This window comes from Saccopteryx leptura, chromosome X (assembly GCF_036850995.1).
Source record: "Saccopteryx leptura isolate mSacLep1 chromosome X, mSacLep1_pri_phased_curated, whole genome shotgun sequence".
In the NCBI taxonomy this organism is placed as follows: Eukaryota; Metazoa; Chordata; class Mammalia; order Chiroptera; family Emballonuridae; genus Saccopteryx; species Saccopteryx leptura.
This window is the reverse complement of record NC_089516.1, coordinates 12,583,944-12,609,469: the sequence shown is the minus strand read 5'-3', so window position 1 is coordinate 12,609,469 and position 25,526 is coordinate 12,583,944. Positions and strand designations below refer to the sequence as shown.

At 41.3% G+C, this 25,526-nt stretch overlaps 1 protein-coding gene across 7 annotated transcripts in view; it reads left to right on the top strand.

Moving 5' to 3' along the window:
• The window catches only part of SH3KBP1 (SH3 domain containing kinase binding protein 1), a 442,009-nt gene that overhangs the window by 214,915 nt on the left and 201,568 nt on the right, over positions 1–25,526 (top strand). The window lies entirely within an intron of this gene.

Below are 25,526 nucleotides of genomic sequence, written 5' to 3'. Positions count from 1 at the left end.
GTTTAAAAAATATTTTTTAAATATTTAGGATGACAAGGGCTCCTGGGAAAACTGCAAGAGAAATTGGCTTAAAGAGCCAGGTAGTGAAGCTAAATTTACATTTATTTCTATTGTCTGTCAAGCCAAGGACATCACTGCCTAGTGGATATCTTATCCTTTCATCTAGTCCCACTCTGGTGGGAGTTTGTTCCAGAGAGTTGCATTTGCAGGGCAGTATTTTCCTCCTGCTCCCATTCTTCCCTCAACTTCTTCTTTGAGGCTCTGCTATGCCACCTGAACAAGAATCTACCAGCCCAGGTCATGAGACGTTTCTGTATCAGAGTCTCTCCAACAGTGCAGGGTGATTCTAGCTTCCCCACGGAAGAGTGGATGTTTATAAGTATGGTGGTTTGACAGTTCTGACTTCAGATCATCTTGAAGAAAGTGTCTTCTGGGGTCTTTTCTTTTGTGTAAACTGACAGAAGCAACCAAGTCCTTTTTGGGGGGATGGATTCTTGTCACCCTCTGTCATCCTTTGGGCTAGTTACATTTTTGCTCAATATCAGTCAAACTCCCTGTGGACACTGGGATAAGGACACTATCTTATTTTTTGCCAGGCTACAAGGGATAAATTAGGTTTCAGTGCTTGAAAATGAAATTATTAAATATCAATGGGAGATGATAATGTGAAGTAGTTGCAAATCTTTTGCTATTATAGCTCTTTCAGTGCAAACACAGCTGCTAAGGTACTTTCCTAGCTGTAATTGAGACAGTAATTTTCTCTACAGCCATTTAAGTCAGATCTTTAGTGTCTTTCGGTCATTACAAAGCACAAAGGGAAATGAGTCTCTGATAAAGATGAATAAACATGGGGCAGAGGTGCCTCTAATGCAGATGACAGCTTCGAGGGCCAGGTATTCCGAATAGACCAAGGACTGACTTGTGGTGTCGTTTATGAATGGACTGGAGTTAACACTTGACTAATAGAGCTAATTCTTCAATTTGGAGTTAATGTTTGCACTAAATTTTCTCGGTAATGAATGATTTAGAATAAGCAGGTATGTCGATTGAAGATATAGTACTAATATTTCATGAGGACCATTGAACAAGGCATGATGTTTAAATCAATAGTTGAAAATGTGAGGTGAAACTTTTTTGAAAATGTGTATAGGCTACATAAGAGCAGTGAATTGGCAGAAAATCAAGCCCACCCAATATTTAGATTGTTTAGAGGCCAAGTAAATATGAAAGAAAAGAAACCCTCCTCTAGTTCCGTGACGCTATCACTTTCCTGACATATTGCGGAGCTTTTGATGGTGGTGTGGTGCTTTACCTCGGCCAGGCTGACAGGAATGAGGGAGTGTTGCTCATCAGTCCTTCTGTAAGTGTACTTGTGAAGACCTGTGGAGTGGTCTGCCTCAAGTCAGGGTAGACTGTTTCTGATGAAACCCCCGACGTCAGGCCACAGATGGAATTTCCAAACACTGGTGACAAGTTCTTTGTGAACGTCCTGTGCAGCACTACTAGATGGAGAGGCCTTTGGGGATGGGAGCGGTGAGCACTGGCCAGCTGTTAGCATTACATACTGACCCGCCCTCAGAAGCCCAGGTGCAGGGGTGCTCACACGGCCTCTCAGCAGGTCTGGCCAGATTTTTTAAAATTTTTTTTATTTTTATTTTATTTATTCATTTTTAGAGAGGGGGGGGGGAGAGAGAGAGGCAGAGAAGGAGAGAGAGGAGAGAGAGACAGAGAGAGAGAAGGGGGAGGAGCTGGAAGCATCAACTCCCATATGTGCCTTGACCAGGCAAGCCCAGGGTTTCGAACCGGCGACCTCAGCATTTCCAGGTCGACGCTTTATCTACTGCACCACCACAGGTCAGGCTCTGGCCATATTTTGAAGTCTAGCTTTGTAAAGTAAGATGGCCCCTCCAGTTATCATAAGTTTTCTAGTCAAACCATTTTTGGATTTTTTCATGATTTGAGAATATACTTTTTAAAATGTGAAGGTGAAGATTCCTTCTTTTAAAAATATATATTTTCATAAATTCCCCCGGTTTATTGGGGAAAACAGTATAAACTCAAATTCCCTCAGGTTTAAAAGTTAACCAAGTTAGCATCTCTGAAGATTACCAAAAGGATGGATGCTAAAGTTTGTGTTCACTTTGCTCGAATACTTATAAAAGTTAAGATCTAAAAACCAAAGTGCACACTACAGAGTCGGAAATCAAGTACTTTTAATTTATACCAGGAAATAGGAAAAAGATAAAATCAGGGTCAAAACCTCAAAAAAGACAACCAAAAGCGACCCTTCAGTTAGGATTATGAGGAGATGGTTTTGAGCTGTGAAGACCATTTGACTTGGTGATGGTGAAGTCACTGATTTCCCAGGACTCTGCGTCTTCAAGTTACTGTAGCATTGCGGATGCTGACAAACAGCTGGTAATTCCATTTCTACAGAAGGGTAGCACTGGGTGACGGGTGTTCTCAGGACATGAGCTGCTCCCCAGAGCTACTTGCCTTTCACATGGCAGCACCATCAACTGGGACCTGGGAAGGAAATGCCAGTGCAGACCCTGGCTGCTCATGTGGCTGCTCCGAAAATGATGATTCGCATAGATGTGTGTGTGAGTGTGTAGAAGACTGTGGTGAAATTTGCATTTCAGTTCAGAGATGGGAGCTGATATCTGAGGAAACAGCAGGTAAAAGTCAACTAGTGAATGTGGGTGACTCAGATATGCACACGACCCTGTGGCTTTACAGTTATAGAAGATCAAAATACATTTTCTGCTTAAATTGAGTAATTGGAAATGAGGTAGGACTCTGAAGAGTGAGCTGTGACCCAGAACTGAGGATCCCCTGGAATGGGCTAGAGTTGGGAAGAGGAAAAGACCACAGCTGACAGTCACCTTCACAACGGATGGCCTCTCGGGCTTGGGGGACCTCTGCTTATGGGTTTCCCTGCTTTCTGTGTGTCTGTCTCTCCGTGTGGGGACTGTACAGGCATCCTTCGTTTTATTGTGCTTTGCTTTACTGTAGTTAACAGATACTGTGTTTTTATCAACATTGAGGCAAGACTCTTCATCAGGAAAAAGATTACGACTCAAAGTTCAGAGGATAGTTAGCATTTTTGAGCAATAAAGTATTTTTACATTAAGGTAGATCCATTGTATTTTGACATAATACTATCGTACGCCTAATAGACTACAGTATAGTGTAAACATAACTTTTATATGCACTGGGAAACCAAAAAAATTGTGTGCCTCACTTTATTGCTATATTTGTTTTACTCTGGTGGTATGGAACTGAGCCCACATCTCTCCAAGGTCTGCCTATATCTGTGTGCATGTCTCTGTGTGTGTGTTTGTCTGTATGTATGTCCATGCTTCGGTGTGTCTGTTTCTGTGTGTTTCTGTCCGTGTGTGTGTGTGTCTGTGTATGAGTCTATCTGGGTATCTGTCTCTGGGTCTGTGTCTGTATGTCTGCACACAATATGAGTGTACCTTGAAGCCCCACGCAGTGAACAGTTTTCCTCATGGTCATATGACAACTGTCACAAGTGTGGGGGAAGATGAGGAGGAAGAGAGCTGGAAGTTTTGGTTGTGTTTAATTTGGGGCTTACATCCTTTGTCCCACCCTTTCCCCGACAAACCACCCACGCAACTCGCATTTTGAATTACTTTCATCCTTGCCCGTCTCCATGGGATATTTTCAGAATTCTGAATGCTTCCTTTGACTTTCTCTTGTGCAGAAACCGTTCCTCCTGGGAGTCATTATTACAGCTCCCGTTAATTTTCATGTTCAATGTTCAGCATTGCAAAGGAGAGGAAATGAGGGAGTGTGGGTGGTGACTCAGGAAGCTGGGGAAATATCCCTTATTGTGTCTAGAATTTTCCCCTTGAATATTTAAAAACTAGCCTGGAGCTGTGCTGACCTTAATTTTTTGATTGCTATCTTTCCTTTGACCTTTCTCCTTCCATTTTTCTTTTTTTGCTCCTGCCTTGAGGGTCCCAAAGCTTCCCAAAATTGTTAAGGATGACTAGTATCTCCCTTTAGTGAAGCATTACTCTTCAGCTGTTTGAGCTCATGCTAGAAATAAGTTTCTCCTAATATCGCTCCTAGAAGCAGAAAGGACTTTCTTTTTGTCGATAATAACTTTGAGTTTTTAAAAAGGACAGTGTCATCAACAATTATTTAAATAAAATTCCCCCCTCTTTTTCTCTTTTACTTTAATGAGTGTTTTGAATCTGTTTAATTTTTTACCATCAACATAGGTATTTTCTTTCTTAAATAATATACATAGTTAAAATTTATAACATGAAGAAAGGAACGTGAGATGAAAATAATCTGTCACCCTACCTTCCCGAGATAGCTATGGTTGAGGATTCATTTTTTGAGGATTCATTTTTTAGCTCTCCAGTCAGTTGTCTTAAACACAGATAGATATTTGTTATTTTTCTACAAAAATGAGATTATACTGTAGGTGATGGTTTATAACCAATTTTTTTAGTTTTAATTGTGATAATAAAAAAAAGAAAAACCACATAAAATTGTAACCAATTTTTAAAAGCATTCAATGACTATCAATATTATTCTTTTTTAGAATAAATCCAACTAAAATAAAATGTTTACCAAAGGGTAAAAATAAAAATTGTTCACTAAAAATATACATTCCTAAAAGGAAGAACCCAATTTTACATGGATACAGTCTTCACTGTAACCAATTATTAAGTTTAAGATAATATCCCTTAGTTTTCTACAACACTGGTGATGTTTTACAAGCTTTTTGAAGTTGCAGAAGCCTCTTCTCAAAGACAAGACAGATAGAAGCAGCGCTATACCATTGAGGCAGGAGTGGGGAGCCTAGGCCCATCCTCTCAAGGTCATTGTCCATGGTTACCCTCCCCATAGCCTTGAGGACTCCTAGGCATCCGAGCTACTCTCAGTAGTCAACTTGGAAAACATACAGCCCTACCTCATAGTGCCCCAAATGTTAATGTCTTAGATTGCTCTAATTTTCTCATAAAGAACAAATTGTGAACATCCTTGAAATATACTTTTGAGATCATTTGTGATTAATTCCCTTGAATAAATACCTGTAAGTCGAGTTACTGGGTAGAGTATGAGTGTTTTTTTTTTCTCTTCCTTTTTAAGACATACGATCCCTACTGCCAACTGGTATTCCTCAAAGTGTGCCAACTTGGGCCAGCACCAATAGCTTGGGAGAAACCCCATTCCCCGTTCCCTGGATAGAGTCTCCCTTCAAGATTCGGTGTGTCCCACAGCATATCTCATTAGTTAATGTATGCGTCTCTGGTTCCTGCTAAGTTGATATTTTCATGTCTGCTGACCATATTAGTTCTTCTTTGGTGAACTATCTATTCACAATCTTTGCCCATTTTTAAATTTAGTTGTTTGTCCATGAATCCCAGAGTGAGAACCCTTGGTCTATACTATATGTACATATTTTAAATGAGAAAGGAAGATTGTCGACTAAAATTCTCAGTCAGATTTCAACGTGAGAACTTGGAAGGGATAAAATTCTGAACTTTGATCTCTGATTATATGATATTGGATGACTTATCTGCCATTTAGAAATGCTCCATAATTTTGATAGAGAGAAGTTTAAATCCATTGGCTACATTAAGTTTGGCGACATTTCTAGGGGTTTTACTTAAGTACACAAACTGGAATGTGAGAGTTCAATATTTTGGCTTATTAGAAGCACACACTGTATTAAACACCTTTTACTTGAGAAAAACATGAAGTGCCCCATGTGCATTTTGACACTTAATGTCATGAGTAACATCAGTCTTACAAATATCACTGTTGCTTTAGGTATCTGTGCCTGGAAAGGAGTTAAGACACATTTTCCCCTTTCTGTTTGTTTGCCAAGTGATGTTAAATCAATAATAATATTGATTTGGAAATTGGCAAAGCCATGAAGTGACCATTTGCAACAAAAATAAGTTATAATTTAGCTTTAAACTAATATTGTGCAATATAATCCTACAGATGAGGTTGAAAACCTCTTTCTACTTAACAGGAAGTTTATTTCAGGAGAGGAAACTTGACATGGATCTTACTGATTTAAAAACTTGGGCAGACAGGAGAACAAGATGTAAAATGTCACATTCTCTGCCTTTTCAACCTGAATGCCTCCAGCAGTCACATCCAGGTGTTTGTGGCTGTAGGAAGTATCTTAAATAGTTAATGTTGTATTCATGTGTTGACTTATACATCAGACCATATGATTGTTCATCAAAAATACAGAATTGATGAGGCTCATGGACATAGCTAAAAGTGAAGTAGTTACCAGGGGGAGGTGGTTTGGGGGAGGGGGGTAGAGAGCGACAAATATATGATAACGGAAAGTGATTTGACTTTGGGTGATGGGCACACAACACAATCAATAGTTCAAATGCTATAGAAATATTTACCTGAAACCCAAGTACTCTTATTGATCAGTGTCACCCCATTAAATTTAATTTTCTAAATAAAAATTTTAAAAATACAAAATTGGGGATCAGTCTTGGAAATTTGTTAACTGTATTTTCATCTTCCTATAGTGAATGAACATCTTTTTTATTTTGAGATCTCAGCATATTCTCTTTCTTCTAAACATAGACACCACAAGTAAGTATTTTGTATCTGTTTATTTTCCTTCAAGGAGAACACAGTTTTTGTCCATATTATCTGAGCTCTAAGACACGTGCCAGACACACATAATTGTTTGGTGTGTCCAGGAATGCCCATGATACACTTCATTTGGTTGGGTTGCTGAGTCAGTTGCATTAGGTGGGTTTTATCCTTACCCTAAATAGTTATGGAGGTGTGAACAGTATGGACTGTGTTCAAATCTCTCATTGATAAGGCAGGGTGTGAATTATACAGTGAGCCTGTTAATTTTGATTGAACCCCACATATTACTGTGTGCTCCCCCCCTTTACTATACCATAGAGCTTTAAAACAGTCACCAGCCTGCCCTTTCTTTATTTAACCTTTTTGGGGATGGCTCTTATTGTTGAGTTGGCATTATAGCTGATTGGCACAAACGGACATGTTTAACAAGGTAGCTCAGGAGGATAATTCCTGTAAATCTCTTCATCTGTGTTTGTGGCTGGGTAAAAATCTCAAATTGCAGCTGGAATGTATGCTTTGTGTGACTGCGTGTTGTGTTTGATTTCAATCAATTGGAAAATTAATACCAGTGCAATGCATTGTTATCAACATGTCTCCTATGTGTGACCTAAAACCATACCACTAGTTCGTCGGTCCCCCAGTGTGGGTTCAGAACAAATTAACCTTCAGGGTAGAAATGCCAAAGCTCTCCACAGCCAGACCACTCTGTTGGTGTGGGACAGGGGGAAGGTTTATCATGAGAGGACAAAGCAAGTTGCGAAATTGTTCCATATCTCAGCCAGTTAATTATGGTGGCTTCTTGGCATGTATGAAAGGAGAACCGAGAATAACATCAATAGTGATTATTTTCTTTCATTATTCTGTGCACCTGCTATTGAACATTACAGGGAGAAGAGATAAACAAAGGCAAAATTTTGAAAAAATCTACAGTCTCAAAGCATGCTTTGTCTATCTTTTCTATCTGATGGGTGAGGGTGGGGCAGGGCTGACACCAAATTTTTAGATCTATTTTTAAACTTTGAGGACAACTTTTATAAATATGAGCTGCTGCTGCTTTTTAAAAAATCCCTTTCTACTCTAAAAATAGTTAGCTGGGAAAAAGTTTGTGAATTGTTTATTAAAGTGAGACTCAGAAATTCAGCTGAGCATGTTTCCTTGTAAATAATCACCTGGCAGTTACTGTCTGAAAGCAGATATGGCTTCTTAGGAAGGAAACAAGATTTCTGAGATGCTAATGCCAATATAAGAATGTAGAAGAGCCCTCACTGGGTAGCTCAGTTGATTAGAACATTGTCCAGATATGCCAAGGATGCAGGTTCAATCCTAGGTCAGGGCACATGCAAGAAGCAACCAATGACTGCATAAGTAAGTGGAACAACAAATCGATGTTTATTTCTCTCTTCTTTCCTCTTTCTCTTTTTCTAAAAAAAAATATGCAAGAAAATTCTCCCTTCTGGCCTTCCTTTTCAATTTTTTTTTATCACAAAATTGGTATGTTAGCCTTTTTGGGAAGGTGTTTCATTCTCCCAGGCAGAATGAATGACCCCTGCTTCTGTTCTTATCAGTACCCTTAGTCATAATTTTGTCTCTTGTAACACTTGTATTGTGTTATAATAATCCCTAGCACTTACTGTATGCCAAGCACTGTTCTAAGCTCAGTTCATGTATTATTTTATTTAGTTATAATAACCCTGGAGTTAAATACTGCCATTCTTCTTCTTCTTCTTCTTCTTCTTCTTCTTATTATTATTCTAAGTGAGAGAAAAAGAGATAGTGAGACAGATCCCTGCATGCACCCCGACCAGGATCTACCTGGCAACCCTGTCTGGAGCCAATGCTCAGACCAACCAAGCTATCCTCTGCCCCTGGGGCTGATGCTCGAACCAACTGAGCCACTGGCTACGGGAGGGGAAGAGGGAAAGAAGGGGCAGAGGGAGGAAGAAAGAAGCAGATCATCATTTGTCTTGTGTGCCCTGACCGGGAATTGAACCTGGTATGTCCATACGCCAGACTGGTGCTCTATCCACTGAGCAAAACCGGCCAGGGCCCATTATTCTTATTTTAAAGATGAAGTAAGCTAAGATGTGTACATCCCAATTCCCAGAACCTGTGAATATGTTACCATATGTGGCAAAAGGGACTTTGCAGCTGTGAGGCTCATAAGGCTCTTAAGATAGGGAGATTTATAATCACCAAGGTCTTTATAAGAGGAAGGCATACAGGCAATGAAAGTAAAAATAGATAAATTTGACTACATCAAAATTTGAAACTTTAGTGAATCAAAGGACTTAGTCAACATAATGAAAAGACAATGGAATATGAGAAAATATTTCCAAATTATGTTCTGATAAGGAGTTAATATCCAGAATAATACAGAAATCCTATAACTCTTATTGATCAATGTCACCCTGTTAAATTTAATTTTCTAAATAAAAATTTTAGAAAAGAAATCCTATAGCCCTGGCCGGTTGGCTCAGCGGTAGAGCGTCGGCCTAGCGTGCGGAGGACCCGGGTTCGATTCCCGGCCAGGGCACACAGGAGAAGCGCCCATTTGCTTCTCCACCCCTCCGCCGCGCTTTCCTCTCTGTCTCTCTCTTCCCCTCCCGCAGCAAAGGCTCCATTGGAGCAAAGATGGCCCGGGCGCTGGGGATGGCTCTGTGGCCTCTGCCTCAGGCGCTAGAGTGGCTCTGGTCGCAACATGGCGACGCCCAGGATGGGCAGAGCATCGCCCCCTGGTGGGCAGAGCGTCGCCCCTGGTGGGTGTGCCAGGTGGATCCCGGTCGGGCGCATGCGGGAGTCTGTCTGACTGTCTCTCCCTGTTTCCAGCTTCAGAAAAATGAAAAAAAAAAAAAAAAGCAAAAAAAAAAAAAAAGAAAAGAAATCCTATAACTCAAAAACTAAAACCAAAGAATCTGATTAAAAATGGGCAAAGGACTTCAGTAGACGTGTCTCCAAAGAAGATTTATAGTTAGTCAACAAGCATTTGAGAAGATGCTCAACATCACAAATCATTAGGGGAATGCAAATTAAAACCACAGCGAGGTAGTATGGCCTCATACCCATTAGAATAGCTACCATTAAAAAACCCCCACAAAACCCAGAAAATAACAACTGTTAGTGAGGATGTGAAGAAATTGGAAATTTTGTACACTATTGGTGGGGATATAAAATGGTGTGGATGCTATTGAAAACAGTATGGTGCTTTCTCAAAAACAATAAAAATAGAATTACCACGTGATCCAGCAATCCCACTTCTGGGTACACATCCAAAAGAATGAAAAAAAAGTAAGTTCCCAAAGAATAAACACCCATATTCATAGCATTATTCGCAGTAGCCAAAAGGTGGAAGCAACCCAAATGTCCATCAATGGATGGATGAATAAACAAAAGTAGTATATACATACCAGAGAATATTATTTAGCTTTCAAAAGGAAGAAAATTCTTATAAATACTACAACATAGGTGAACCCTGAGGACATTATGCTAAATGAAATTAGCCAGTCACAAAAAGAAAAATACTGTATGATTTTATTTCTATGAGGTTTCTAGAATAGTCATACTCAGAGACAGAAAGAATGGTGGTTACTCGTAGCTGGGGGAAATGGAGAGTGGAGAGCTGTAATTTAATGGGTACAGAGTTTCAGTTTTACAAAGGTGAAAATATTCTGGAGATAGGTTATACAATAGTGTGACGACTGGACATTACTGAACAGTGCACTTAAATATGGTAAATTTTATCTTATATGTATTTTACCACAATTAACATTTTTTTAAAAAAGAGGATGGCAGTAGGATCATACCATGGATGGAAGCAGAAGAGGGAGAGAGAAGCTTTAATGATGCTACACTGTTAGCGTTGAAGATAGAGGAAGGATTTACAAGCCAAGGAATGCAGGCAACGCCTAGATGCTAGAAGAGGCAAGGAAACCCTCTCTCTTAGAGCTTCCAGAAAGAGCTTAGCATTGCTATCACCTCATTGTTAGCCAGTGAGACAGTTTCTGGACTTAAGACCTCCAGAACTTTAAGAGAATAAATTTGTGTTGTTTAATGTCCCCAAGTTGTTGGTAATTTGTTACAACTGTGATAAGAAACTAGTACACAGACTGTTGAGTGTATGGAGGCGAGTACCTTTTGCGAGGTCACTCAGTGACTGGAACTTTGATCAAGAGCTGGTACGAATGCTCACTCTGCTCACATTTCCAGCCTTGCGAGGCGGTGAGGCTCTAGAGAGCAGGGCCATCTGGTACCCCACTGCATGGCACAGTGCCTGGCACATAGTATGTACTTAATGGCTTTGAAAGGATTGAATGATGATATGTGGTTGCCTTCTCTTCTGTTCCCCTGCTGCTCAGTCTGGGAAGCTCTAGGGTTAAACCTCGGAAAGGTTTTGTTGTTGTTTAAAAGAAATTTTCCTTCCCTGCCATTGCAGGGTGGGTGAGGAGTAGTGTCCTTGAGGTTTTAATGTCACTTGTGGGAGCCTCTGGGCCTTAGTTGTTGAGTCCCAGGACAGAATGGGGAAGTTGTGCTTACTGAATGCCAGCCAGGGGTCAGGTTCAGTGTCAGGGTCAGAAGGAGATGAGGATTCTGTTCTTGGGAGAAGACCAGCAACAGGTTTTGAGAAGAAATGACCAAATTTAGTTGTGACCTATTTGTCAATTCATAGTATTTATATTTAACCTGTTAATGTTAAACAAAGGCAGATGTTTCCAAGCCCAAATGGCAACTCTTGTCTTAGTTGCTATCAGTGGGCAGTTTTCCACTATGAAATACTTCCTCACTCTCAAACCAAAACTTTGGAAACCAGGCACCTAAAATCAGGCTTTGTAATTCTCCAAATGGGTTATTTTAAGTTCAGCTTCTGGGTGTTTCTTCTTTTTGGGAGGGTGAGAGGGAAGTGAGATGCCTTCCAATAGTATGCATTAACCAGTTCCATAAAATAATTGTTTTTTCTTTTTAAATAATCTTAGAGTTGAGAAGGCCTTTGCAAATCATGTTACAAATCTAAGAAAATCTCAGGGAAAAGATTGGATTTTGCCAAATAAAAATTAGAAACTTCTGTATGGGAAGAAATAGAATTGATAAAGTAGCCAAGTGACAAACGAAAGAAAAATTCTGCAACATATATGAAAGACCACAGGACCATAGGATAATTCTTTAATATTCAGAGAGCTCTTGGAAATGAAAGAGAAAGGCAAAAAGCTCTGTAGGAGAACTGACAAAAGACAGGAGCAAGCAGATCATAGGAATAGAAGGTCATATGGATGTAAGCATATGAAAAGCCGATTGACCTTGTTTTTAGTAATTAAAGAAATGTAAATTAATATAATTTTCTGTCATCAGGTTGGAAAATATTAAAAAGTTTGAAGATACCCTATATAAAGAAATTGGCACTCTTTCATGCTATTGGTGGGAATGTAGTTGAGACATACTGTTTGGAGGCCAGTTTGTCATGATCTGTTAGCAGTAACGATACACCACGTGTTTGACCCATAAATTCCACTTTCGGGAACTTTTTTTTTTTAATTTTTTTAAATTTTATTTTTATTTTATTTATTCATTTTAGAAGGGAGAGAGAGAGGGAGAGGGAGAGAGAGGAGAGAGATAGAGAGAGAAGGGGGGAGGAGCAGGAAGCATCAACTCCCATATGTGCCTTGACCAGGCAAGCCCAGGGTTTTGAACCGGCGACCTCAGCATTTCCAGGTCGACGCTTTATCCACTGCGCCACCACAGGTCAGGCAACTTTCGGGAACTTGTCCCACAATTACACTTGTGTGTATGTGCGAAGTTACAGACCAGTGATGCTCAAGGTAGATCAAAGCAAACCTGACATGCTAGCATATAGAAAGGCTGGGGCATGGGGCGGGGGAGAATAAGTGAGCAAAACCCTCAACTACCATTTAGGTAACAGGTCATGTCTAGAATTGACAAAGCAAAAGACAGCAATGCATGCACATGTTTCAGAAGTTACAGCAGCGAATACTAGAACCAACAGCTTGAACTGAAAAGTGAGTCTCTAACAAGGACATGAGGAGGAACAAGGAACTCCTCATACGTGTCTTTTAGCACTGTAACGTGTGTGTCTGTTACTTTAGCAGTGGTGATATTGAATATTGAAGTAAGAATATGCTATAATTAATTTCCTTATATAACTTTTTATTTTCCCTACAGATAATTCTTTTTTTGTTTATTGAGTTATCCCAGGACATCCTAATCTTCTAATGCCTTGAGCTAAAAAGCTCTGTAAAATGCCTCTTAATATCTCCCCCCTTCTCCTCCAACTCCTCAGAAAAATACCAACACGTTCCAACAGAACTGGTTGCTCTCAAAGCTGCCGCCCAGCAAATTGCCATAACCTCTCTTATTACTGACTACCCTGCGTCTTGGATTCTACCCTCTCTTGTTTCACTCATTGATTTGTTGAAACACACTCTCCAGTAGCTTTCTGAGAGAGAGTGCATGGAAGGCAATTTTTTGAGACTCCTGCCAGCCCAGCCACAGTATGTATACTAGGATGTTTGTCCTTTTTCTATTCACCACTCTTCAGTACCTGGCCCATGTCTGTTGGCAGGCGGGGCTCCCCCTCCTGCTGATGGAGCCCGATGGCCCTGGGACCCAGAGCTTGTGCTTTTATCCACAAGATCTCATTTGATCTTCAAAATATTTTAATCTCCCGTTTTACAGCTAACAAATGTGAGGCACCAAGGTTACACCCTCACCAGTGTTAGAGCCAGAACTTGAACTCAAGTGTCAGCTGCCTGAGCCAGTGTTGCTGTTTCCAAACCCAGCTGTTCCTTACTGGGAAGAGAAATAAGAGTAGCCAGCCCTGAGTGATAAGTGCCAAATGTGTGGCTGCGGACACAGGGTGCATCTAATTATGAGTGCCCACCTGTGTCTGATTCCTGATGCCTTTAGCTCTAGTTCGTCTTTACTAGAAGTATCTTCCAGTCTTACTGACTGTGCGTGGGCGAGAGAGCGAGAGCGAGGGCTTTGAGCTCCTTGTGATAATTAAAATGCTCTGCCTATCATTCATATCAGCTCAGTATGATTATTTTTATTGCTACAGTATCTGTTTCCAAGAAATGTAAGAATTTCACTCCCCTCTTCCCACTCCTTTTGTAATATGAAATGCCTCATTACTTAGCAGTTTTCTGCTGATTGTACAGTTTAGCATTTGATCTTTTTGTTAACCACAGTCAGGTGACCACACATAGGGTAATTAGATTAACCTGCCCCTCCTCTTCTTTACTGAAACGGTATAAAATCTGGTATTCTGTTGGCACATGCTTTCTTTAGATTAATGATCTTGGAGTTGCTGCATGGAAATTTACATAGCTCCCTACAGCTCTGAGAAATGAAAATGCCCAGCTGTCTAAAAGCTTTAATCAGGAAATGAGTATGAAATGGCATTGTTTTGTCATGGCTTGGAATAATTTATTCTTGACAATCGAGTTATCCTGATGGAAATGTATATAAACATTCTTTCAACATCCAGTAAACAGGTGCTTTGTTGTTGTTAAAAATTCAAGCATTTCTTTACTTGGGAGCAGCTTTGGAATCACTGGTCACTTCTGAAAGTTTATTCTGTGGTCATTTTCCTTGTCTTTCCTCTTAAGTGGCAGTTTGGAAGTTGGCCTTTTGGAGCAAGCCAGGAATATTAGGAGCATACACATTGGGTGGGTGGGAGGTGGTGTGACTGCCTCTGCCACAGGACTGTTGGGGCTGGTCCCCTCTTGGGACCCACTCCCCTCATCTGTCAGAGAGATAGAATAGTGCCCCCTACTCTTAGTGTGGCTATGAACATTAAATGAATTGCTCTATATAAACCCTTAGAACAGTACCTTGCTCATACTATACATGATTGCAGCTAACTCTATAATTTTAGGAGATCCAGGGAAATGAAAAATATATTCAGTTTCTTTTTAGATGTAGAAGATCCTATTGCATTTACATTTTTCTATTAGCTTATTAGCCTTAGAAGCAGTTGTGATTGTAAAAATTAAAATTGAGTTAGACACGTGTTCTGCTTTCCTTTATACATGGCACATAGTAGGCACTCAGATGTCTGTTAAAGAAGTGATAGAGCTGATGACAACAGCCACAGTTTATTGAGTGCCCGCTGGCTACCATTTATTGATTGTCTGCGGTTGAAAGAGAAGTGGGACCTATTCTTTACCCTGCAATGCTCACAGAGTAGCTGATGAGAGAAGACTTATGGACTCATGGCTACAATACCGGGGTCGGTGCTGTGACAGGGATTCTAGCAAGGGACCCAGGAGCACAGGCTCTTAATCCCCATCAAAGCTGTCAAAGACAGCAGAAATGACTGGTGGACCTCAGTTGTCCCTTCCTTTTCTCTCTCTCTCTTTTTTCCTCCAAGAGCAAGTGGCTTACCTAGCGCCTGATCCAACAATTCCTATGTTTCAGGTAGTTCAGGTAGCACTGCTTCGTGGAGTAGGTGTGATGGTATCTTAAACATCGGAAAAATTTCCCAGAAGACACTGATGGAGAAAGTGCCTACTTCAAGGGAGCTCAATTTGAGATTGTGTAATGAACCCTTTTGAGCATAATTAACCAATCTCAACCTGTTTAACTCTTTTTTTCTTATTTTTCTCTTTAAAATTTTAAAAAAATTTTTAAAAATTATAGTTGACATACAATATTACTAAGTTTCAGGTGCACAACACAGGGGTTAGACATTTATACAGTCTAGTGCCCACCTGTCACACTACGTAGTTCTTACAATATTATTGACTGCGTTCCCTGTGCTGTACTTTACATCCCCATGACTTATTTTATATCTTGAAGTTTGTACTTACTATTAACCTTCACCCTTTTCGCTTATTCCCCAACCCCTTCCCATCTGGCAACCATCAGTTCTTTGTATCTATGAATTGTGTTTTGTATTTTAGATTCCACATTTAAGTGGAATCATATGGTTTTTGTCTTTCTTCATCTTTCTTATTTCACTTAGCATAATACGCGCTAGATCCATCCATGTTGTCATAAATGGTAAGATTTCATTCTTTTTATGTCTGAGTAGTATTCCATTGTAAATATATGTACCACATCTTTTTTATCCAATTATTTAGCAATGGACACCTAGGTTGCTTTCATATTTTGACTATTGTAAATAATACTGAATGAATATCAGTGTGCTTTTATCCTTTCAAATTAGTATTTTGATTTCTTTTGGACAGCTACTCTGAAGTGGGACTGTTAGGTGATTTTTTTGAGGAATCTCCATCCAAACTCTTGGTACTTGACTCTGGACACCAAAATGAACTGTGTCAACCATAATAAAACTGCAATTAAGATTTAATATTGCCGCTTTCTATGCATTTTGTTTTTCTGGGTTGTCATTTCATTAGTTTTACATTTCAAAAGTTTTGAATTTTGTATGACATAACTGAAAAGAAAATCAGTTATTGGACCTGGTGTGATTTTCCCAACATCTTAGCTTTCCATTCTCCCCATCTTGATGAAATATATAGACTGAAGAGCTTTCTTTCAACTGTGTGTGTTCATGTATACTGCCATCATTGTGACCAGCAGCATTGCATTATTTATTTATTTATTTAGTGAGACGGGGAGAGGTAGAGACAGATTCCTGCATGTGCCCCAACTGGGATCCACCCAGCAAGCCTACTAGAGGGGATGCTCTGCCCATCTGGGGCCCTTGCTTCCTTGCAACCGGAACCATTTTTTTTGCGCCTGAGGTGGAGACCATGGAGCCATAATCAGCACTCAGGGCCAACCCACTCTAACGAGTCATGCCTGTAGTAGGGGAGGGGAAGAGAGAGAGAGAGAGAGAAGTGAGAGAACTGAGAGCTGGAGGGGTGGAGAAGCAGATGAACACTTCTGTGTGCCCTGACCGGGAATTGAACCCAGAACATCCACAGGCTGGGCTGATGCTCTACCACTGAACCAAACAGCCAGGGCTACATTGGGATTTTTAAAACTAGTAGTGGAAATTATATAGCCAAACCATATTAGGGGCCAATGTCAACTCTTCCTTGTTTGCAGAAAGAATAGCCGTTAACAATCTAATGATTGGAAAATAGTAAACATTTTAATTATTAAATTTTAAATTAATTAAAATTTTGTATAGCTAACACAGGCACATGGTACCAATTAAGAGAGACAAAATATATGCTTTCTTTTGGCCACCATTTCCCATTCCTGGAGGCAGCTTCAGTTATCAGTTTGTCATTCTGTACTATACAATGAAGCATGCACACAATCATGCAAATGCTGGCATACATTATTAGGCTTTTCTACCTAGCAACATGGCTTGGCAGTTATCCTTATTCATACTTACAGACCAGCCTCATGCCTGGAGAGAGTCACATGGTTTAGATTTATCATGATTCATGTAACCAGTTCTCTACTGACACACATTTATGCTCTTTCAGACTTTTGCTAATTTAAGCAATGCCATAACAATTAATCTTGCACATATGCAAGTAAATTTGCAGTTTAAATTTCTAAAAGTGAAAACACTGAGTCAAAAGGCATAGGCATTTACATTTTTGATGGATAATTGCCACATTGCTTCCCACAGAAGTTGTACTGGTTTATATATCAATTTTTAGTCTCATTGGAAAATATGAGAGGGTATCTATCTCTACGCCATTACCAAAATTATATTATCAAGTTTTTTATTGTTGCCAGTCTGACAGATAAGAAATGATAAAATATCTTGTGTCAGTAGAACTAATAAATTCACTCATTATTGAAGAGGTCCATTGAGAAACTTGATGGTATTTAATATCAAGAAAAAAATGATATCTCATTATAATTTAAAATTTGTGTACATCCCATTCTATCTAGACTGACAACTTCTGTAGAGTTGTGTTGCTCTTCTCCAAACCTCTTATACTTGCCCTTTAGAGGAACGCTGGCTGTATGCCAGGCACTGCACTAGGTGAGGTGCAAATGGAGACAGTATTCGGAGAGAGCCCAGACTCTCCAGAGAGGACTTGTGCTGTAAATGCTACAATTTTAGGTATAATAGCCAGAAGGATTTGGGGTTCTTCTGTGCAGTGAGCACTGCACAGATACTGTCAAATGAATCCCACTGTAATATACATTTCTCTTATTAGTGTGGTTAAGCATCTTGACATAGGGTTGATCTTTTTTTTTTTTTCCTATGAATTTTTCTTTGCTATTTTTTGTTGGGTTATTGATCTTTTTGCTGATAGTTGTAGAAAGAATTCTCTGTAAATGGCAGTATTCCCCCACTTTGGCTTTTTATCTTCATTAATGAATTTTCTTTTCTATATTGTATTTATAGTTTTCTGTAATTCATCAGCTTTTTGCTTTGTGGCTTCTGGATTGTGTCAAATATCCTTTATCACTCTAAGGCTGTAAAATCTTTCTCTCATGTTTTCTTCTAGTGCTTTTAAGGTTGAATTTTTCAACAACTAAATTTATTTTGACTGTCTAATATTCCCAATCTAATAAAGAAATAAATTTTGCTTATTTTTTTTTAAAAAAATTGAGGCACTGCATGAATTTTCATACTGTATCTTCTTCCTACCACTCTTAAGCCAGATATGTAACCTGTGGGACAAGAAATAGCTTGTGGCCTGACCGGGCAGTGGCACAGTGGATAGAGCATCGGACTGGGATGCGGAAGACCCAGGTTCGAGACCCCAAGGTTGCCAGCTTGAGCGCGAGCTCATCTGGTTTGAGCAAAAGCTCACCAGCTTGAGCCCAAGGTCGCTGACTCCAGCAAGGGGTCACTCAGTCTGCTGAAGGCCCGCGGTCAAGGCACGTATGAGAAAGCAATCAATGAACAATTAAGGTGTTGCAATGCGCAACAAAAACTAATGATTGATGCTTCTCATCTCTCCGTTCCTGTCTGTCTGTCCCTGTCTATCCTTCTCTCTGACTCTATCTCTGTCTCTTTAAAAAAAAAAAAAAAAAAAAAAAAAAAAGAAATAGCTTGTGAACCAGTGAACACGAGGTGTATCATTGTAAGGATGATACAGATTTTCATGTTGTCATAGCTTTGGACTGTTTGAAAACATCATCTGTGGATCGTTGTCCTGCTCATAACACTCTGCTAAACTGACCATTTACTTGGCAAATATTTATTAAGTGCTCACTAAAGAATATCCAAACAGCTGACTGGTATTGGCTCCCTTTGGTCCAATGGTAATAATCTAGATGTTTATCAGGAAATAGGCATTATATATAAAGATATAAAGATAACTGTCATGCAGGTAATTGTGTTGCATATCTAGCAACTGTGTTTTCTCTTTGGGACATGAAGGTTCCATTCTGAGCTTTGTCTGGTATCAGTACTTGCTGAGCTCATTGCAGCATTCATTCCTGTCCTGTAAGCCAAGAGCTTCTAGCCTGGGCTTCTGTTACCAGAGATCCTTGGGAGATAATACTGCAAATACATGAATTTGCAAATGTGTGGTTGAAAATTTACATAGAAACCTGACAATAGGTACCTTATTACACTAAAAAAAAAACCCAAAAGACTTTTCTTATTAGTTTTGAGCCAAAAATATCTTGGGTATATTTATGAAGATATGTTAGAACACTTTTCTAAGTGGCAGCATATTTTCTACATGTAAGAAAGCCATTGTGGTATGAGAAATCGACGTGGGTTCGCTGTGTAATTTTTAGGGGAAATTATGAAATATTTCAAGCATTGGAAAAAGACAGAAACTGAATAACAAATACCCGTGTGTCCACCAAACCACTTATCAAATCCTCATAGTTTGCCATATTACTTCAGACATTGCATATATATATATATAAATATATATATATATATATTATATATATATTTCCTTTACAGTTCTCTCTAATGATCTAATGAAGTTGTTACATTTTATGGTTCAACAGCATGGGCATTTTTTAAGAATCTTAATAATTATATATATATATATATATATATATATATATATATATATATATATATATATATATTGTATTTTTTCTTAAGTGAGAAGCGCGAGGAGGCAGGCAGACAGACTCCTGCATGTGCCCGATCTGGATCCACCTGGCATGCCCACCAGGGAACGATGCTCGGCCCATCAGGGGCGTTGCTCCTCGGCAATGGGAGCCATTCTAGTGCCTGAGGCAGAGGCCATGGAGCCATCTTCAGTGCTTGGACCAACTTTGCTCCAATGGAGCCTTGGGTGTGGGAGGGGAAGAGAGAGATAGAGAGGAAGGAGAGGAGGAGGGGTGGAGGAGCAGATAGTCATTTCTCCTGTGTGCCCTGCGCAGGAATCGAACCCGGGACTTCCACATGCCATGCCGACTCTCTACCACTGAGCCAACTGTCCAGGGCCAAGATATATATATATATATTTAAAGAAACAGAATCTTACAGATACAGCTGAAGCTCCCCTGGTGCTCCACTGTTGCTTTTAGCATACCTGCGGTGTCTTCCCAGGTGTCTGGAGGCTGACGAGCCTTTTGTGAACAGATCCACACACTGGGAAAGCACAGTTCTGCCAGAAGACAATGGGCAGCTGCTCCTCAAACCTACCTTTTGTGTGGGGGTGGGCAGGAGTAGGCGATGTGCTAGTCTAGGATTCTGTTGCTATTCAAAACTCTCTTGATCAGTAGATTTGGTGTACAGGTTTGTTATTTTTAGCGATTTCCTTTTATCTCCTGCCAGTGATAATTTTGCAAAGGTTTTCCATGAACTAGTGTAGGGGCACAGCTGTGATCCCACAGCCACATCGGGCTCTAAAGGAAAGCTTACCTCCAAAAAGAAACAGGCCAGGAAGGCTGAGGAATGATGCCTCTTTCCCCTGCCCTGCATGTACCCTAACTTGAGGGGCCCCTGCCCAACAGGTCCAGTGTTTCTGGCTGGTCAGGGCAGTACTGACCCACATCTGGTGTCAGTGTCACAGCCTGCTCCGTGTGTCTGTACTGTTGGTGGCAGGAGAGAAGGAAATACTGCAAGACGTGAGGAAAGCAGCCGAGGTGGAGAGGAAGGACGCTGTGGTGGGGCACGCAGCTGATTGTGTCAGCTGGAGGAGACGTCCCCGGGCTCACCCACTGGTAGGGTGCATCTGGCATATTCTGATCATTCATCTCCTTAACGTTTATCTCAGAAAGCTTTTCACCCCCTGAGATGAATTTTAAAACACCTGAGCACTAGCTTTTCATGCCTTTTTTTTTTTTTACCTTCTAGGATAAAATATGAGCACATTTTGATTTAAAAGAATGTCTTCTGGTTTAAACGTTTATGTTCTTTGAAATTGAAATAGCACAGAGTGAAGTGCAGAGATCTTAGAAATACAGTTCAATGAATTTTTAGGTGTGTGTACACCTCTGCAACCGCCATCCAGACCAAATTATAGCACATTTTCATTCTCCCAGCAGGCTCTCTTGTACCTCGTGCAGTCAGTATCTTCCCAAGGGTAGCTGCTGTTTAGAGAGCTCTCACCAATGATTAGTTCTGCCTGTTGTTAATCTTCACATCAGTGGAATCATACCGTATGTCATCTTTTGGTACTGCTTCTTTCACTCAACATTCTGGCTGTGAAGTTTATCAGTGTTGTTAGGTGTGGTTCTTTTTATAGCGTTTGCTACTTAATGAGGACAATAATGACAGTAAATAATTTGTATACTGCTCTCCAGTTCACTGATTCTGAAGATACCTCTTTGGTGGCATGAAAGCATTTAGCATTAGACTTCTTTTTTTTCTTTTTCTTCTTTTCCAAGTGAGAGGAAGGGAGATAGAGAAACAGACTCCCACATGTGCCCTGACCGGGATCCATCTGGTAACCCCTGTCCAGGGCCAATGCTCTCCCCATTTGGGGCCATGCATGCAACCAAGCTATTTTTAGCACCTGAGGCAGAGGCTCTATGGAGCCATCCTCAGCACCTGAGTCCAATGCGCTTGAACCAATCGACCCATGACTATGGGAAAGGAAGAGAGAGAGAGAGAGAGAGAGAGAGGGAGAGAGAGAGAGAGAGAATGGGGAGGGGGAGGGGTGGAGAAGCAGATGATCGCTTCTCCTGTGTGCCCTTACCAGGAATCAAACCCAGGACATCCACACACCAGGCTGATTCTCTGCCACTGAGCCAACCAGCCAGGGCCAGCATTAGACTTCTTTTGGAGACAGAAGAGCTGCTTAGAGTCTTTCAATATTGCCCCTGAGGTCGCAGGTGACCCACATAATAAATGATACCAGGACTAGTTCTGATTTTGTTGTCATTGCTGCTTTTAACTCATAGTATCATTCTTTCCATTTACTCTGAAGCCTGTTTCTTAACTTGGGTCAAGGTTGGCGGAAGACATAAAGGATGAGAGGAAGGAAGACCACAAACTGGACCTTCATTGATGTTTTACTGTATGGTATTTTGGTTTATTGAAAGAAATTATGGTTCCCCCCAGCCAACCCCAGCACATGCATAGTGTGTAATGGATGGGGAGGGGGAGGAGGAGAGTGGCCCACCTGGCCCGGCAGCCAGGCACAGTCTGGCGCCTCCACTTCTCAGAAAGCAGACTATGCTAGTTTAGCTCCCAGTTGCATACGAATTATGCACTTGCCCAATGAGGCTGTTTGCAGGCTGCTAAACGTGTCACAGAAGATTTTTGCTAGAATGGTATTATTGGGGCTTTATGGCCTCCAGATGTGGGGGGGGGAGCATTTTGGACTCTGAACAGCATAGTGCTTTGGGAAGCAGGAATCATGTGAGTTCTCTCCCTTTACTCAGGTGGTCCCTGCCACACAGCTCAAGTGTCGATGCAGCATCAATACCTTGCTGATGGCCTCAATTTTTTTACTGTACCTGCCGAGTTTCCACTGTTAAGGCATCAGATCTGAGATAAAGAGAGGCTGGGTTTCCTTCACTCACTGAAGAGTTTTGCCAACACCCAACTATTCTCTAGTGTCTTTAAGCATTGTGGTCATTGCTGATTTATATATGTGGGCATGTAAGATGTCTGTAAGCCCCCATGGCTCAGAAATATGGCCCAGAGTGTGGATTCTACCACTGAGATCCAGGTTCTTAAGAAATGATTAAAAGTACAGGCCTAGTGGTCAAGAAGTTGAGTTGAGGGTTGGGGGCTAGGAACACTCAAACCCAGGAAATCCACCACCTGGATCAGAACCTCGGAGAGCTCCAGGTAGCCAGATACTGGTAGCTGGAGGCAGGCAGGAGTTACTCCAGTGCCAAGTCCATCCTCCTCTGCAGCAAAGGGGCTTTTTTTGTGTGTGTGTGGATGATAAGGGACTTCAAGGATTTAGCCTCAGCACTAATGGGCGTGTAGATAAAGCTTTATATTGCATTCTTTAGCACTGCAGGGAAGTGAAGATTCCCACTGGAGGCACAGATGGGGTGATCTTGAGTCTCCTTTATAGCCATGACACCAGTTTTTTCCTGGGAGGTGAGGTGTAGCAGGAGAGCTCTGTGCAGTAAACGTTGGCAGGCAAGTATCTGTTTGAGTCCCTCTTTCAATTCTTTGGAGTACATACCTGGGAGTGGAATTGCTTGGGCATATGGTAGTTCTGCTTTCCGTAGCAGCTACACCATTTTGCATTCCCACCATCAGTATACAAAGGCTCTAATTCTCCACATCCTCATTTATACTTGTTTTCTTTTTATACAGAAAAACTCTAGCCATCTTGGTGGGTATGAAGGTGTATCTCATTATGATTTTGATTTGCATCTAGTCTTAAGATTATTTGCCATTTGTATATCTTCTTTAGAGAAATGTCCATTCAAGTTATTTGCCTGGTATTCATGTTTTTAAGGCAGTGTGGGAGGAATGGAGGAAAACAGAGATTGAGGAAGTAGATATAGCCCAACTGGGTGACTGGTTAGGTATGGGGGTTAACAGTGAGTTTTCCAGCCTGGATAGGTGGGTAGATGATGGACTGTCAAGCAAGATAGCTTCCTCTCTCTGAGAGAAGGGGCAGGATGGAGGGGAGGTGTTGGGGTTGGGGGGGTTGTGTTGAGCCTGGTGTACCTGGGTGTCGTGCAGGCACAGAGCCTACAGGATGTACTGCCATACCCATGTATCTGATAGGTTTCTCCAGAAAAATACAGGGCACATTTAAGTTTTGTCTCTTCCCTGCTTCCATCTAAAAACCAACTTAAGAAAGTTGGCCATCCTGACCAGGTGGTGGCGCAGTGGATGGAGCATCGGACTGGGATGTGGAGGACCCAGGTTCGAGACCCCGAGGTCGCCAGCTTGAGTGTGGGCTCACCTGGTTTGAGCAAAAGCTCACCAGCTTGAACCCAAGGTCGCTGGCTCAAGCAAGGGGTTACTGAGTCTGCTGAAGGCCCACGGTCAAGGCACATATGAGAAAGCAATCAATGAACAACTAAGGTGTTGGTTGCAACGAAAAACTGATAATTGATGTTTCTCATTTCTCTCTGTTCCTGTCTGTCTGTCCCTATCTATCCCTCTCTCTGACTCTCTCTGTCTCTGAAAAAAAAAAAAGAAAAGAAAAGAAAAGAAAAAAGGAAAAAAAAGAAAGTTGGCCATCATTAGGCTTCTCTATCCCGCAAATGTAAACAATCATTGTGGGGATGAAGGAATCTGGGATTTATGAACCAACCCCTCTCCTGGTGTCTCTGTCCTTAAATGCCCGCTTGCTCATGTCAGGCCTTTCCAGTGCATGCAAGTGCTGCTCTGAAGCCTAGGGTGCGAGCATCCTTGACAGCCATGGCTTCCGCAGCCATCTTCAGTAATCGTCCCGATCTCGCAAACATTTTGCCCCTCTCTGACCCTTCTCCAACTGTGCGCCACTAGCTGTTGGTGCTAAACAAATGCTTGATGTCACCCACACTCAATGAATTTCTCTGAATCATTGCTTGGCAACACTGGATGCAATAGGTGGTGACCACTCATATCCACACTGCGATGGAAAGTGAGATTTGAACAACTATTCCACTTCCAAAGAATCAATTGCTGGGGAATGAGCTCCCATGGTGGCTTGTTTTCTTTTTCTAGAGCCATAGACTGGCAGCCGCCACTAAGAAAGCATCCCGTCATGTGACTCAGGCAGGCAGTGTTTGCAGATTGTCCCTTGATGCCATCTGCCTGTGAAGCTTCAGAAACCCCCAGCAACTGCTGCTTTAGCAGGTGCCAGGCGGCTGAGGTGGGGTCCGTGCACACATACATGCATGTGCATTGCTCGGTGCTGTGCTGGCCTGGGTGCCAGCTGAAACTCTCAACCCAGCACAGCGCCAGCCGCAGTCGCTGGTTTCCGGTGGGGCCCTGTTGAGGGAGGGAGGGAGGGAGGGAGGGAGGGAGGGAGGGAGGGAGGGAGGGAGGGGGGGAGGGAGGGCGAGGCTGTTGTGAACTGAGCCAGCAATTGGGGAATCAACTACAGTGACTCTGGTGTGTAGGAAGCTGCTAGGCAGTGGCTATGTTTTGACAAGCTTTTGTTCTTTTTTCCTGCCTCTGCCCAGGCCCAATAGTGGTCCCCTACCTAATTTACCATCTTCATGTTTATTTCATAGCAGTATTTCATACCATTTTCTTGCCCCTTGCTCTTTCTAAAGAACGCCTCTCATCCTTGAGCACTTCCTGCGACTCAGCCATGCATTGGGTCTAGCCCCTTAGCTTTCTTTTTCACTGAGTCATTATGATCGTGGCTTCACGCAAGTGCAGAAACCCCCTGGTCCACATCCACAGTTTGTGCGTTACTACTATCATTTCAGGCTAGGGATGCTCTTCAAAATATTTATGTAAATTATTAAAGTTATTTGAATTAATTGTATCAGACATTAGGCTTTAAAAATCCAGATCTTAATGGAGCTTTAATATGAGACCTCCTCGAACAAACGTTTTCTGTGAAGGGCCAGGTATTTTAGACTTTGATCTCTCTTCCAACTGCTAAACTCTGCTGCATAGCATCACGGCAGCTGTAGAAAATACTTCCAGAAACAAAGTTGGTTGTGTTGTAATGAAA